This window comes from Oryctolagus cuniculus, chromosome 11, assembly GCF_051225735.1.
Source record: "Oryctolagus cuniculus isolate XC-2025 breed Fujian yellow rabbit chromosome 11, ASM5122573v1, whole genome shotgun sequence".
NCBI lineage: Eukaryota > Metazoa > Chordata > Mammalia > Lagomorpha > Leporidae > Oryctolagus > Oryctolagus cuniculus.
Window position 1 is genome coordinate 106,398,884 of NC_142877.1, and position 12,746 is coordinate 106,411,629.

The 12,746-nt window shown below is 45.3% G+C and overlaps 1 protein-coding gene across 5 annotated transcripts in view; it reads right to left on the bottom strand.

Annotated features, from left to right (window-relative positions):
• The window catches only part of C11H12orf42 (chromosome 11 C12orf42 homolog), a 195,051-nt gene extending 192,305 nt beyond the window's left edge, over window positions 1–2,746 (bottom strand). For 2 of the 5 annotated variants that reach the window (XM_089307575.1, XM_070052780.2), the window contains exon 1: window positions 1,796–2,746. The gene's annotated coding sequence lies outside the window, so the exon portion shown is untranslated. The remainder of the gene's footprint in view (window positions 1–1,795) is intronic. The other 3 variants (XM_089307572.1, XM_089307574.1, XM_089307576.1) reach the window with 2 other exon arrangements.
• Between the last annotated feature and the right edge of the window lie 10,000 nt (window positions 2,747–12,746).

A 12,746-nucleotide genomic window follows, 5' to 3' on the forward strand; every position in this document is an offset into this window, starting at 1 on the left:
ACCCACAGCACCACCCTGCTGGCCCCTAAAGTGACCACTCAAATCACTTGTATCACTTGGCTTAGTCCAAATTCTCTGCCTTCAAGATTCATATATGTCAATTTTCCTTTCATTCTGGTGATAATAATATTGACTTAGAACTTACCCAAATGTGGGCTCAAAATGAGTCAGAAGCACTTGAAAAAGTCATTATGAGCCCCAGAACAGTCTGTCTAATCTTCATTTCTCATTGTAAGCCTGCAGAGCAAGGATCTAAGGCAAGTTTTAAAATAAAACAACCCTCTCCTCCGCCATGGGTACACGAGGCATCATTTCCCCACAATAGCCTGGCCTTCTCGCGGCCTTTGTTCCGGGCAATGCCTCTTTGTAAACCACAGGTGTTTGTGGGCATAAAGCCCATCAGAAGAGACTGTATTGTGAAGACTTCTTTCTCTGCCACTTGTTCTAAACCTGTTCAGAGAGTACTCCATAAAAATGAAGAAACAAGAAGTTTTCTGTACGCCTACCAACTGCCAGGCTATGACATTAGATTGGACAGCACTGGGACCCCGCATTGTCCCAACTTTATTCACCAGTCTCTTTTTCTCTTTCTTTTCCATTCATTTTTTTGAAGCCTTTATTGGCATCTTTTTAATCTACTGTAAAATAAAGGAGGATGGGTTGGGTTTTTTGTAGCACTCTATGTGGCAGCTAAACAAGCTATCTGCAGTTACTGTAGTAATGGTTTCAAAAACACCTGCAAATCAAAGATACCATGGCAGTGTCTTCAGATTCTTTTTCTTTCTTTCTTTCCTTAAAATTCTTTCTTGGCCATTATAGAGTGAGTCAGGCAATGAATTTATGTGACAGCTATGAAGTTAGTATTAAAATGGTGAATAACGCCTAGCAGTGTTCATGCCCTTACCATTAAGAGCGCCTCAATTTGCCACACAGCGGTGAATAGGGTGAAAAAGCTGTTGGGTGGGGGGGAGTCAGACGACTGGGTGGGGGGAGGGTGTGTGAATGGGGGGCTTCCCAGGAGGGGGCAGCACAGTGGTCCCCGCAGCACAGTGATTTATTTTTGAAATTCCAGAGAGGAAAGCCGAGCGAAGCCGTCTGAAAGCTCCCGAGGCGCGGGGTGGGGCGGTGCGCGCTGCAGCAGGCGGCGTCCACGCCAGCTCCGGGAGGAGCGGCGGGGGGCGGGCGGGAAGCCATTCCTGCGCTCTGCCCGGGCTGCCTACGAGATGCCAGCAGGCAGCAGATGTGGGCAGGGGCTGCCGGAGGAGGGGCTGAGCGTCGTTCCCAATGGAAGGGAACCCCTCGGGGAGCCTCGGGCGAGCGCGGGAGCGCACCGGGCAGGCCGCGGCGAGGCCCGGGGGCGCGGAGGACGCGTCTCGGGGCGGGGGCGTGTGGGGGGAGAGGAGGTGAGCCCGGCCGCGGCGAGGAGGGGCGTGCCCGCGCCCCCGGCCCGTATTAGCATGCGGGCGGCGGAGGGCCGGCCGGGCGGGAGGCGGGAGTGGGATCGCCGCGCGGGGCGCATTGTGGGCCGCGCTCGCCTCCGCGGGGGACCATCTGCTCGCTGTCAATGCATCACCTGCTCGTCTGGGCCGTCGCCGGGGCAACGGGGGGCGGGGGATTAGGGAGCCTGTGCGTCCCGGGCCGGGCCCCGGCGGCGGGGGCGGGGCGCTGCTCGGCCGCCCCCAGCCCGGGGACCCGGCGGCCGGCGACCACCCGCCCGCTCAGAGGAGGGGGCAGAGACTAACGGGCCGGGCCCGCCCTAGCCCCGAGGCGGCGCGCCCCGAGACCCCGCGACTACCTGGAGCTGCGTGGGCTCCCGCCCGCGCGCGTGGCCTCCTCAGCTGCTGGGCCCGGGAACGCAGCGCCGCGCGGTTCCGAGCGCCCCGCAGTCGCCGGGCAACCACAATGGGGTCGGCTTGGCGGGGAGACGCTCCCAGGTGCCTCTCACCGGAGTTTCGGAAAACTTCCGCTCCGCTCCTCTGGCGCCCTGGCCTGCGGCTCCACGCCGAGCGCAGGGCAGCCTTCGCCCTCAGGACACGAGTGACGCCGGAAGCGGGAAGGCGGACAGAGGAAGGGACCACTGGGAACCAGAATCGCTTGATTTTCCGTGGCCCGGGTAGTTCTGGGGGCGAAGGTGCCCAGAAATCCTGAAATCCCCCCTTTGCAGTAACTTTTGGCGCTCTAAATAACCTGGCGTGCAGGAGACGCGAGGAGTGGAGTAGCCAACGGCAGGGGGCAGAGCTAGACTGCAGATGGAAGACAGTGCTGGTCGGGGACGCTTGATCCAAAGTCGCGCTCTCTGGGTTTAGGAACTTCCTGGAAACCCTATCCTGGGCTCTTCCCCATCTCCATCTCCACCCAACGGGGTCCAGGGCAGACACTGTAAGAATAAAGAGCATTCGCCTCCCCCTGAGGGTTCCCTGGAGCTAAACAGAGGAAGCAGTGCACACACCGCACATGAGCATAACGGGAACTGTACGGAACCAAGAAGTTGTTTTCATTACAAGTCATAATATATACTTTAAAGAAAAAAAAAATCTAGGCTGGCTAACTACTGGTCACTCCTTTGCAGACTAACAAGAATAACAAAGTGGACATTCACCACGTGTGCACACCCTAGTTCCAGGCTGCGACCTCTCCACACCCACATCCAGGATCCTTCCAGCCAGGCCATATTCCAACGTTTCTAAAGATCTCTGGGACACAGAAGCCTCAAGTCTTTTTTTCTAGATCCCATTTCAGGGCTGGGCACTTTGAGGAAGCAATAGTCTTTCTCTAATTAAGCAATGCAAACTCATGTTCCTGCGTTTCTGCTTTCTCAAAAAAAAGGGGGGGGGGGAACTTAGTAGAAATTCACCTCTTTTTCAAATCAACCCTTTGTGTTGAAGAAATTATTAAATTGCTTATTGACCTCTGATTTCCCTATGTTTTATGCCAGTCATTTTTCTGTAACCAACCCTTTATTTAAAATTGCCCCACATTGAGGCTGATGTTTTTGGCACAATGGCCAAGATGCTGCTTGGAATCCAGCGTCCCATATCAAGTCCTGGCTTTGCTCCCGGTTCCAGCTTCATGCTAACGCACATGCTGAGAGGTGACAAATGACAATTGCCCAAGCAGTTGGGTCTCTGCAGCCCACATGAGAGAACCAGGTTGAGGTTGGGCTCCTGGTTTCAGTCTGGCCTAGCCCAGCCCAGCTGTTGAAGGCAGATAGAAGATCTATCTGTGTGTCTCTCTGTTTCTGTGTGTGTGTGTGTGTGTGCCTTTCAATTAAAATGAAAATAAATGAAACATTTTTAAAAATAAATTTACACCAAAGTTGTGATATTGACCCCATAGTCATCTTCTCCAACTCAAACTTCATGATAATCAAATAAAATTTCTCTAATTCTTTTTAAAATCTGTAGATATGAACATCATGAATAAGTCCAATTTTGTGATTCAAATTCTATTTTTTAAAATTTGCTGTTACTATGCAAAAATGACAGTCCCACTAATGAATCACTTTCTTCCAGTTATTAATATGCAAAAGAAAAAAGTCAACCAGCAATGTGTCCCTGGGTTTGACATAATTAATGTTGGGAAGGAAAAAGTGCACATGTATAAACATTCAATATATACAAAAAAAATTCTACACACCGCTATTAAATGTGACTTTCATAAACTAGAATTGGGAGTTCTGAGAAGATATGCTGTTTGTACCACAACACACATCTCTTTAAAGAAGAATTTTTAATTAATTTATCTATTTGAAGGGTGTAGACACACAAGAGAAAGATCTTCCATCAGTTCACTTGCTCCCCAAATGCCCTCAACAGCCAGGGCTGGCGCAGGCCCACACCAGGAGCCTGCAACTCACTCCAGGTCTCCCACTTGGTTGGCAGAGACACAACTGCTTGAGCCATTACCTGCTGTCTCCCTCCCAGGGTGAACATTAGTAGGAAGCTGAAATCAGAAGCAGAGCCAGGACTCAAACCCAGGCTCTCTGATATGGGATGCAGGCATTGCAAGCGGCATCTTAACCATGACATCAAGTGCTCACTTCCACAGAGTGCTTCTAAATACATAGGCCCTTGGCTTCATTCCCACTCAGAGAAGGGATGGGTTTGAGTCCAGTCATCCTATCTACACACAAGGTAATGAAAGCCCAAAGAAGGTAGTACCTAGACCAAGACTGTGTAGTCAGTGGCTAGGGATGGCCAGAGCACTCAGCATCACCAGCTTCCTGGGGGTGCAGCTTCACACACCAAGAACATCTCCCATGCCCTTTGTCTACTCTGTTACACTCTTAGAGCTGCTGGTTTTTGAGAACCTTGCCTCTCAATTCAACAAGTAATCCCTGAGCACCTGCCACATACCAGGCAAAATAGACAAAGGTGTCTGTCTTCACGGGACTCAACAGTTTAATGGTATAAACAGATTTCTTGGGAGGAAAAACCTACTTAACCAATGAATATTATTTGTGGAACACCTAACCAACTACTATAATGACGGGGGAAAATATTCATCAGTAAGATATATCATCCTTAGAAAAACATACATGAGAATATCTAGAAAATAATGGCAATATGATAAAGTACTATGGAAATAGAGACAATATTAAGTAATTTTGCCTGGGCAGCACCACAGAGCTGTCATAAACTTCTCTATGAAGAGTTAGTGTGAATCCCCAGCAGCAAATAGGGTATGGCACATAGACAGTGCTCAATAAACATTTTTTGGATGAATGAATGGATGATTTCTTTCCAAGAAGACAAAAGGAAGAAGATACAAGGTACTCCAAGAAGTTCGCGGCAAAAAAATGAAATGAAAAATAACGGGCATTTGGCTTGGCAGTCAAGATGCAAGTTAAACACCCACAGCAGAGTGTGCTTGGATTCCTGATTCCAGCTTCCAGCTCATGCAAACACTGGGCAGCTCAAGTAATTGAATCCCTGACACCCACTTGGGAGACCTAGATTGAGTTACCAGCTCCACATTTCAGCCCAACCAAGACCTGGCTATTGCAAACATTTTGGGAGTACATTCTTCCTCTCTCTCTTTGTCTCCCTCTCCCTCTTCTCTCCCTCTCTCCCTCTCTCCCTCTCTCCCTCTCTCCCTCTCTCCCTCTCCTCTCTCCTCTCTCCCTCTCCTTCTCCCTCCCTCCCTCTCAAATTATTTTTAAAGTTTGAGTATTTAAAAATGATAATTATAACAAACTACAGCACTGTAATTGTTACTATGGCAACACGTTCCCATACTTGCCAAAGTATGGAAACTTGAAACTTCCTATGAAGTAACTATTTAAATGATAGCTCATTTATCAGAATATGGATTTTAGGATCCTAAGATAAATAAATGGAAGACATGAAAGGATAACACCAAAAAGTAACAGATGGGAGATTCCCAATACTACTTTTATTTACTAACCAGGAGAACCAATTTTTGAGCAGTGATCAAGGTCACCATGGCCCTTTGTTCATGCTTCCTCAAAAGTAAGTGCTCAAATGTTTTTCTTTAAAAATCGCACAAAATTCACCATTTCTCACTTAAAATTAGACACAACTACCCATTAAAAGCTCCACATGGTGGTAGGTATTTGGCCTAGAAGTTGGAATTGTGGCTGGCATCCCATATCAGAGTCCCTGGGTTCAAGTTCTGGCTCTGCTCCTGGTTCCAGCTTCCTGCTAATGCACACCCTAGGAGGCAGCAGGTGATGACCCAAGAGACTGGATCCCTGCCACCCACATGGGGATCCTGGATTAAGTTCCCAGCTTTAACCTGGTATAGCCCGGGTCATTGTGGTCATTTTGGGAATGACCCAGCAGACAGGAGCTCTCTCTCCATCTCTGCCTCTCAAATAAAAGAAAAAATAAAGCTCCTGGTGGATAGGAGGCTTTTGATTTAAAGGAAACTGTAACACTGCTGGTGTGAGTAAAACAAAGATATGCTCATACAAATAAGCTGGTAGAAGACAGGCAGCAAAGAGGAGCTGGGAAACCAGAGAAATTCATATGATGAAGATGCCTGGCAGTTAGCCAAAAATGAAAACTATAAATATTAATCAGACAAGAATCAGTGTCACTTTACTGCAAGAATATTCCGTAATTAAAAGGGTGAGTATTGTGTGATGCATGTTAGCACAATTGCCGCCAATAATATGGAATGCCAGCGGCGCCTGAGTGCTAGAAAGAACACAGTTTCCTAAAGGATGTCACTTAGCAGAAAGTTTACTATGTAAATATCAACCACTTATGTCAAATTCAAATGATATTTCAAAGTAAAGGGGGAAGAAATACCTGGGTTTCAAAATCGTGTTCCTGTCTAAAGGACAAGAAAAGGTAAGGAAAGCAATGATTAGACATCTGTAATAAGCCAGGTATTTTCTAGGTACTTTCCATATGTTGTGTCATTTAATCCTTACTTCAGACCTGCAGAATCGGAGTCATTGCTGCATTTCATAGATGAAGCCATCCAAAGCGTGGCTTTTCAGTCCATGGTGTGGCTGTGGTTGAAAGTGTCTGAAGTGAAGTAGAAGTGAAATGTCCCTGAGGTTGATGAAGGAACATCACCCCATCGGTATGCTTCGTGGATCATCCATGTGAACACAGAGTTTCTCAGAAAGCCAGTGGGACTTGGAGGGGATGGAAGGGCTGTGAGGGAATCTCCAATGCTCTCTTTTGGGTAAATCAGCAGTAACTTCTACTCAGTGGCCAGGCAAAGGGGGTCTGAGTAACATACAATGAGTGTCCTATGAGGGGGGTTATCGAAAAGCAAAGGGGTGATGAGTGGAAGAAGCAAAAGGGAATAAAATTCTGCTGTCTCTTCCCTTTCCTCTGTCCCTGAACACAATGGGAATGAGAGCAGATGAACAGCCTCCCATCCACGAAGTCATCTCTTCAAAGGAAAATGAAGTTCTCGTGAGGTCCCAGAAGTGGTGGAACCTTTGAATCAAAAGGCCTGGGAAGTAGAAGATCTCCAGCTGGACCGCTCCCTTGGCTCTGATTTGCAGCACTTGCTGATTTCCCTGGGTGTGCCCACTGTGGTTGATTTCAAACTATCAATGGGGCATTTGCACAGATTCAAGAAAAGATACAAATAGCCACTTCAGCACACCACTTTGTCTGTGTCCCACTGTCCTGTCACTTCTTCTCACTGTGTGTTCAAAGATACAGCTGCTGAGTTTTGCAGAATGCACATGGCACCATGCTAGTGTTGCCATCCTGATCACAGCCATCACTGACGTGTATGGTTTTCCTCTGGGTGGCCATGAAGTATAGCAAGAAATTTTCCTGATTTCCACAGAAGTACTGTTGGGTTTTGGTCCCGGGGCTTGAAGACCACATACAGAAATCTCAAGCCAAACTCAGTCCATGGTCATCTTTTCTTTAGCTCACACTGGGTTAAAATTTTTCACTATCCTGCCCACATTTAAAAACCAAGAGATAAAAATCCAAATCTCTAGAGTCTCTAGAAAAAATTAGAGCAGGCTGCGTTGCATTTAAAGCAAAACGTGTAGAAAGTTCCTGTGTGTGGAACAAGGTCATTCAAAAGATGCTAGTACCCTTCAGCCCACCCTGGCTGTTCTCATCCTTTCTATCATGGTATCCTCGAAGCCAGGTCCTGTGGACTCTATCTCTCTATCTTCCTCTGCAGCCCTTCCCTCATCTAGAACAACCTTTACACCTCAAGACTTGGCACTTGCCAATCTTCTTCCTAAAACACTCCACCCTCTACCCCCTTCATTTAGTCTCATCCTTCCATTCTAACTCAGATATAATCCCTACTATTAGCTCCCAAAAGACTCCCACACATTCTCCCACCTGTCCATACCCATACCATTCTCCATAGAGTATCAGAATGATCTTTTAAAGTATTAATCAGGCATAGCACAATTATAATGAAACATAAACTCCCTAAAGTGTCCTAAGCCAAGTATGGAACCTTAGTAATCCCTAGCTGAAAATGAATTCAATCAGTATAAGACCCACAGGGTTAGAACTGTCCATACCACTGTTAAGAAAAAGTGTCACCATTCTCTGAAATATCCCTGTTTCCCTGATACAATCTATTCTTGCACTGTTTTTCATTTATTTATCAACAGAAAATATAGTCATTTATTAATATGTGTATCCTTATGCACCACAAATTCCTTTAGGATGATATCGTGGAGGCAGTATCAAGTCCTACCTCAGCCATATAGTCATCTATATGACTTGTACAAATTGTACTCTGTCAGTTTTCTCATCTATGGAAAGACGGTAATCATTTAGGAAATAATCAGAAGAGATAATATTTATGAATGACTATATGTCATCCATGTACTAAGAATTCCAAGTATTTCATATGTAATATTTTAGTCAAGCCTCACAAGTACCCTTTGAGGTAGCTACCATAATTTTTCCTTACACGTGAGGCATACGGTGGCATAGTGATGTTAAGCAGCTTATTCAAGGCCCCACAGGGAATAAGTGATGAAGATGATTTTTGACCCCAGCCCATCTGAAGCTAGAATGAGAGCATGCTTGGTCAGTGCTCAGGACCTCAGCCTTGTACTTGCTGTGAGCTCCCTCTCCCATCTCTGCTATTCAGTGGGTATTAACACTGTACTCTCGTAGGCTCTAGTCACACAGAGTTTGTTACCCTAGAAGCTGGAGTGGGGAAAACAGAACAAGAATAAGTGTAAATGTTTCACTCTTCCAGAAATTAATCATCACCCAATAGAGAGCCTCAAGGAAGAATTATTTTCCTGGAAATTTGCCAAAGCTGCCATTTTTGAAAGAAATAAATAAATCTCAGCTGAAGTCAAGCTTGAACACCTACAGACAGCCCTGAAAATGCAATTTAAACAATCAAAGAAAAGCAACCTTTTGTAAAATTCAGATGATACAGCTAAAGTAAAGATGGTAAGTTAAACCAGTTAAATTGGTGTTCTCACTAGTTTAGCCTCAATTCTAAGCAGAGTAGATATTAGATATTATGCACTTTTATTCTGAATTCCCATTTTATTAGTACAATCCAGCTCACTCACTCCCCTACATGGGATATAAGAAGTCCTCACAGAGGGGCTTTCTCTTTTCTCCCCATAAACATAATAACAATTTCCACATCCTGTTTTATCTTGCACTTTAGATTTTCTGAACCCAGGGAGTTTTTCCATGGAGATAGCATTTTCTTTAAATCCTCATGAAGCAATTTTATTTTTACACAGTGAGACAATTACAGTATCACATTGTCATCCTGAATCCTTTTCTTTGTGATGTGGGCTCCAGTGAAGCCAGATCAGAAGCATTTGCGAACAGAAAACCTCAATGCAAATCAGTAATCACATTTTGCTCCTTCCTGAATGGCTGCTATTTGGTTCTTCATCGATCCTTACAACTAGTCACACACACTTCTATGTCCCTTCTATGTCCTGTCCATGCACTCCAGGTCTAGCCTCCTCCTCTAGTAACAAAGCACATTATGTGACCACACTGAAGAGGTAGACTCTGCTTCCAGCCTCTTACAATGAGGCTGGACAACAAGATTATCCATTCTCACTCTCAAGAGGCTCACAGGTGAAGCTCTGACATTTTAAGACCTCTGGAGAAAGAAGAGTGGGTAGGATATAAACACTTTTGAGAAGAGGATATCAGTCATTCCAGATGCTAATCTCTCCAAACTCACCAAGTTGTATACATTACATACATACAGCTGGTACTATACTCATACCTGAATAAAGCGGTTTAAACAAAAAAAAATACTACTTTCAATATTATCTCTCATTAAACTCCAGTGATGGAAAGTCTAACAAAACCCAAACAAATTATATATGCAGCTTATATATATTTGTATTTTATATACTTTATAAATTATAGTGTATATATAATTTATAAGTATATTCTAAAATATATGTAATAAAATATGTATAATGCATGCATATATAATGCATATGCAACATGTGTTAAGTACAAACTACAAATATGTGCATATAGATAGATATAAAATTGACATATAATAAAGGTTACACAATGTAAAGACATCCTTTAACCTTCAATTGGGGGTATAAAGTATTCCAAGGTAGCCCTCTCCTCACTCAACGCCTTTTCCCTTCTTCCTCCCAGCTCAACTCTCTTGTTCTCTAGAGGCATAAGTGAATGTATTCATTCACTCCCAAGAGCCAGTGACTTGTTAACACCTTTTGAAAAGTTAGTACAAGTAGGAGCAGAACCAGGTGGAGACAAACATGTTCTTTGGCCTCCCCCATTGGCTAATAATACAACATCCCTACTAAAAGTAATGATTCAACTCTTCAAACTACTGTTCTTTAAATATTTAGATTTTTCACATTCTTATTTACATAAAAGCGTTAAACAATTTTTTGCTGCTGTTTTCTCCTTGGAGAAGCTAGCAACAGTGTGACAGGAATTAGGAGGATATCCCTTGTTTCTTTTTTTTTTTTTTTTTTTGACAGGCAAAGTGGACAGTGAGAGAGAGAGACAGAGAGAAAGGTCTTCCTTTGCCGTTGGTTCACCCTCCAATGGCCGCCGCGGCCGGCGCACCACGCTGATCTGAAGGCAGGAGCCAGGTGCTTCCTCCTGGTCTCCCATGGGGTGCAGGGCCCAAGCACTTGGGCCATCCTCCACTGCACTCCCTGGCCACAGCAGAGAGCTGGACTGGAAGAGGGGCAACTGGGACAGAATCCGGCGCCCCGACCTGGACTAGAACCCGGTGTGCTGGCGCCGCAAGGTGGAGGATCAGCCTAGTGAGCCACGGTGCCGGCTCCATCCCTCCTTTCACTCCTCTGCATTGGAAAGTTAAGCACTTGCTTCCAAGGTGCTGTACTCAACTCAGTAAAGCATAAGCTCTAAAGCTAATCTAACCCACTTTTTCAGCAGTTCAAGAATACTTGAGGCTGCTCCCTGGGAGTCTTGGTCCTTTCCTACAAAGCTTATTTTCACTCCTATCACTATCAGACACTCCTGAGAAATTCTGTTAAGTTTGATTCTCTCACTCTCATTGCATTTCTAGTAATATTCTGATTCCTTTTAAGAAATGCAGAGAAAACAGCACTTGTGACCTGTCTTTAAATGAGACTCCGGGTCTTTGAAAGGATTGCTCCTCTTTGGGTAGGAGGTGAAGCTGACCCTTCACAAGGCAGCAGACATCCATTGCTCTGTCTGCCAGGCACTTATCCCTCCTCCTCCTCCTCCTCCTCCAGGAAGTAAGTTGCCAGAATTCCCTTGGAAAAAATCAGTGTTTGAGGCTCCAATGAGAGGTGTCCCCAGAGCTGTCAGAGAAGTTGATTCAGAGAAGGAGCAAGGAGAGTCAGGATGTTTGCGTGAAACCTAAGGAAAAGGAACTCTCTTTCCATGGAGTTTGCCAACATGGTTTAGAAAAATTAAGTTTTGGCTTTTTTGGCCCTGTTTTCCCATCATATGGAAAAATAATGGAGCCACAGGAACAGAAGAGAACCAAGAAAGAAAGAGACAGGTTCCTACACGTGACTTCATAGCTGATCTAGCTGTGTCTAAAGCCAGATGTGTCCCTGGATTTCAGTTTTATGAATAAACCCTTCTTTGCTTAAGCCCATCTGAGTTGGGTTCTTTGGCCTTTGCAACTGACAAAGACCCAATTAAAGAAACCGGGCTCTAAGATTAGCCTTCCCATCAACAAAAAAACAAAAAGATGTCACCCTCAGATTAGGAAAGGAAATTTGTCTGAGGATGAATCAGAGTCCCTCCCTGTACATGAAGGACTGTAATTTGAGAAGAATATTAAGCTGGGGAATCCAAACCAATGTGAAGTAAATGTGTTCATGGAAGGCTTTTCTAGACTTTGACAAATATTTATTGAGTGGACTAGTCCACTTTGTGTAACTATAATGAAATATCTCAAGCTGGGTAAGTTATCTTTAAAAAGAGGTCGATTTAACTCACAGTTTAGAATGCTGGTGGTCCATACAATATGGCCCCACAGCTTACGAGAAGTCCCACACCCCCGGTTGCATCACATAACAGATGGCATCATGGCAGGAGCTCATGCAAAAGAGAGCTCTCAAATGGTAAGACGGGGTGCCAGAATGATCCAGGAGGAGTCAGGCTTATTCTTTTGTATCAACATTCTCACTTGAATTAATCAGAGTCCTACAAGACCTACATCAATTCCCCCAATAGCTCCCACTAGGCTTCATTGCTTAACATCTCCATACTGAGGACCAGGTTCCCAACACATGAACCCTAGGGAGATGCCCTCAGACCATATTTCAACCACAGCATTGAGCAACAAATGCATGCCAGAAAAAGTGTGCCTGGTACCAGGACACAGTCATGGGCAAGGGACCGTGTGTGCCTCATGATGCTCCCATTCCAGCAGAAGGAAGTAGAAAATAGACAAATGTGCCCCCTTGCTGATTGGTGACCTGTGCTGGGTAGAATAAAGTAGGGAGGGGAGAATGGGTTAAGAGGGAGGCTTCTAGGAAAAGGTGACATTTAAGCAGAAGGCAGAAGAGAATGGGGGATGGAGTCATGCAGCTGTCAGAGGGACCGGCGTTCCTGGCAGAGGGAGGGGCTAATACAAAAGCTCATGGTGGGCGGGCAGGAGCAGCAAGCAGACTAGTGTGATTGGGCCCCATGAGCAAGGAGTGGCAGGAGACAAAGTCAAACTTAGAGGGGAGGCCAGATCCTCCAGGGTTTCCTAGGCTTTATAAGGGCTTTGACTTTTACACTGAGTGAGGGCACTCCTGGAGGTTTAGTTAAAAGAATGGATATGATCTGGTTAAGTTTAAA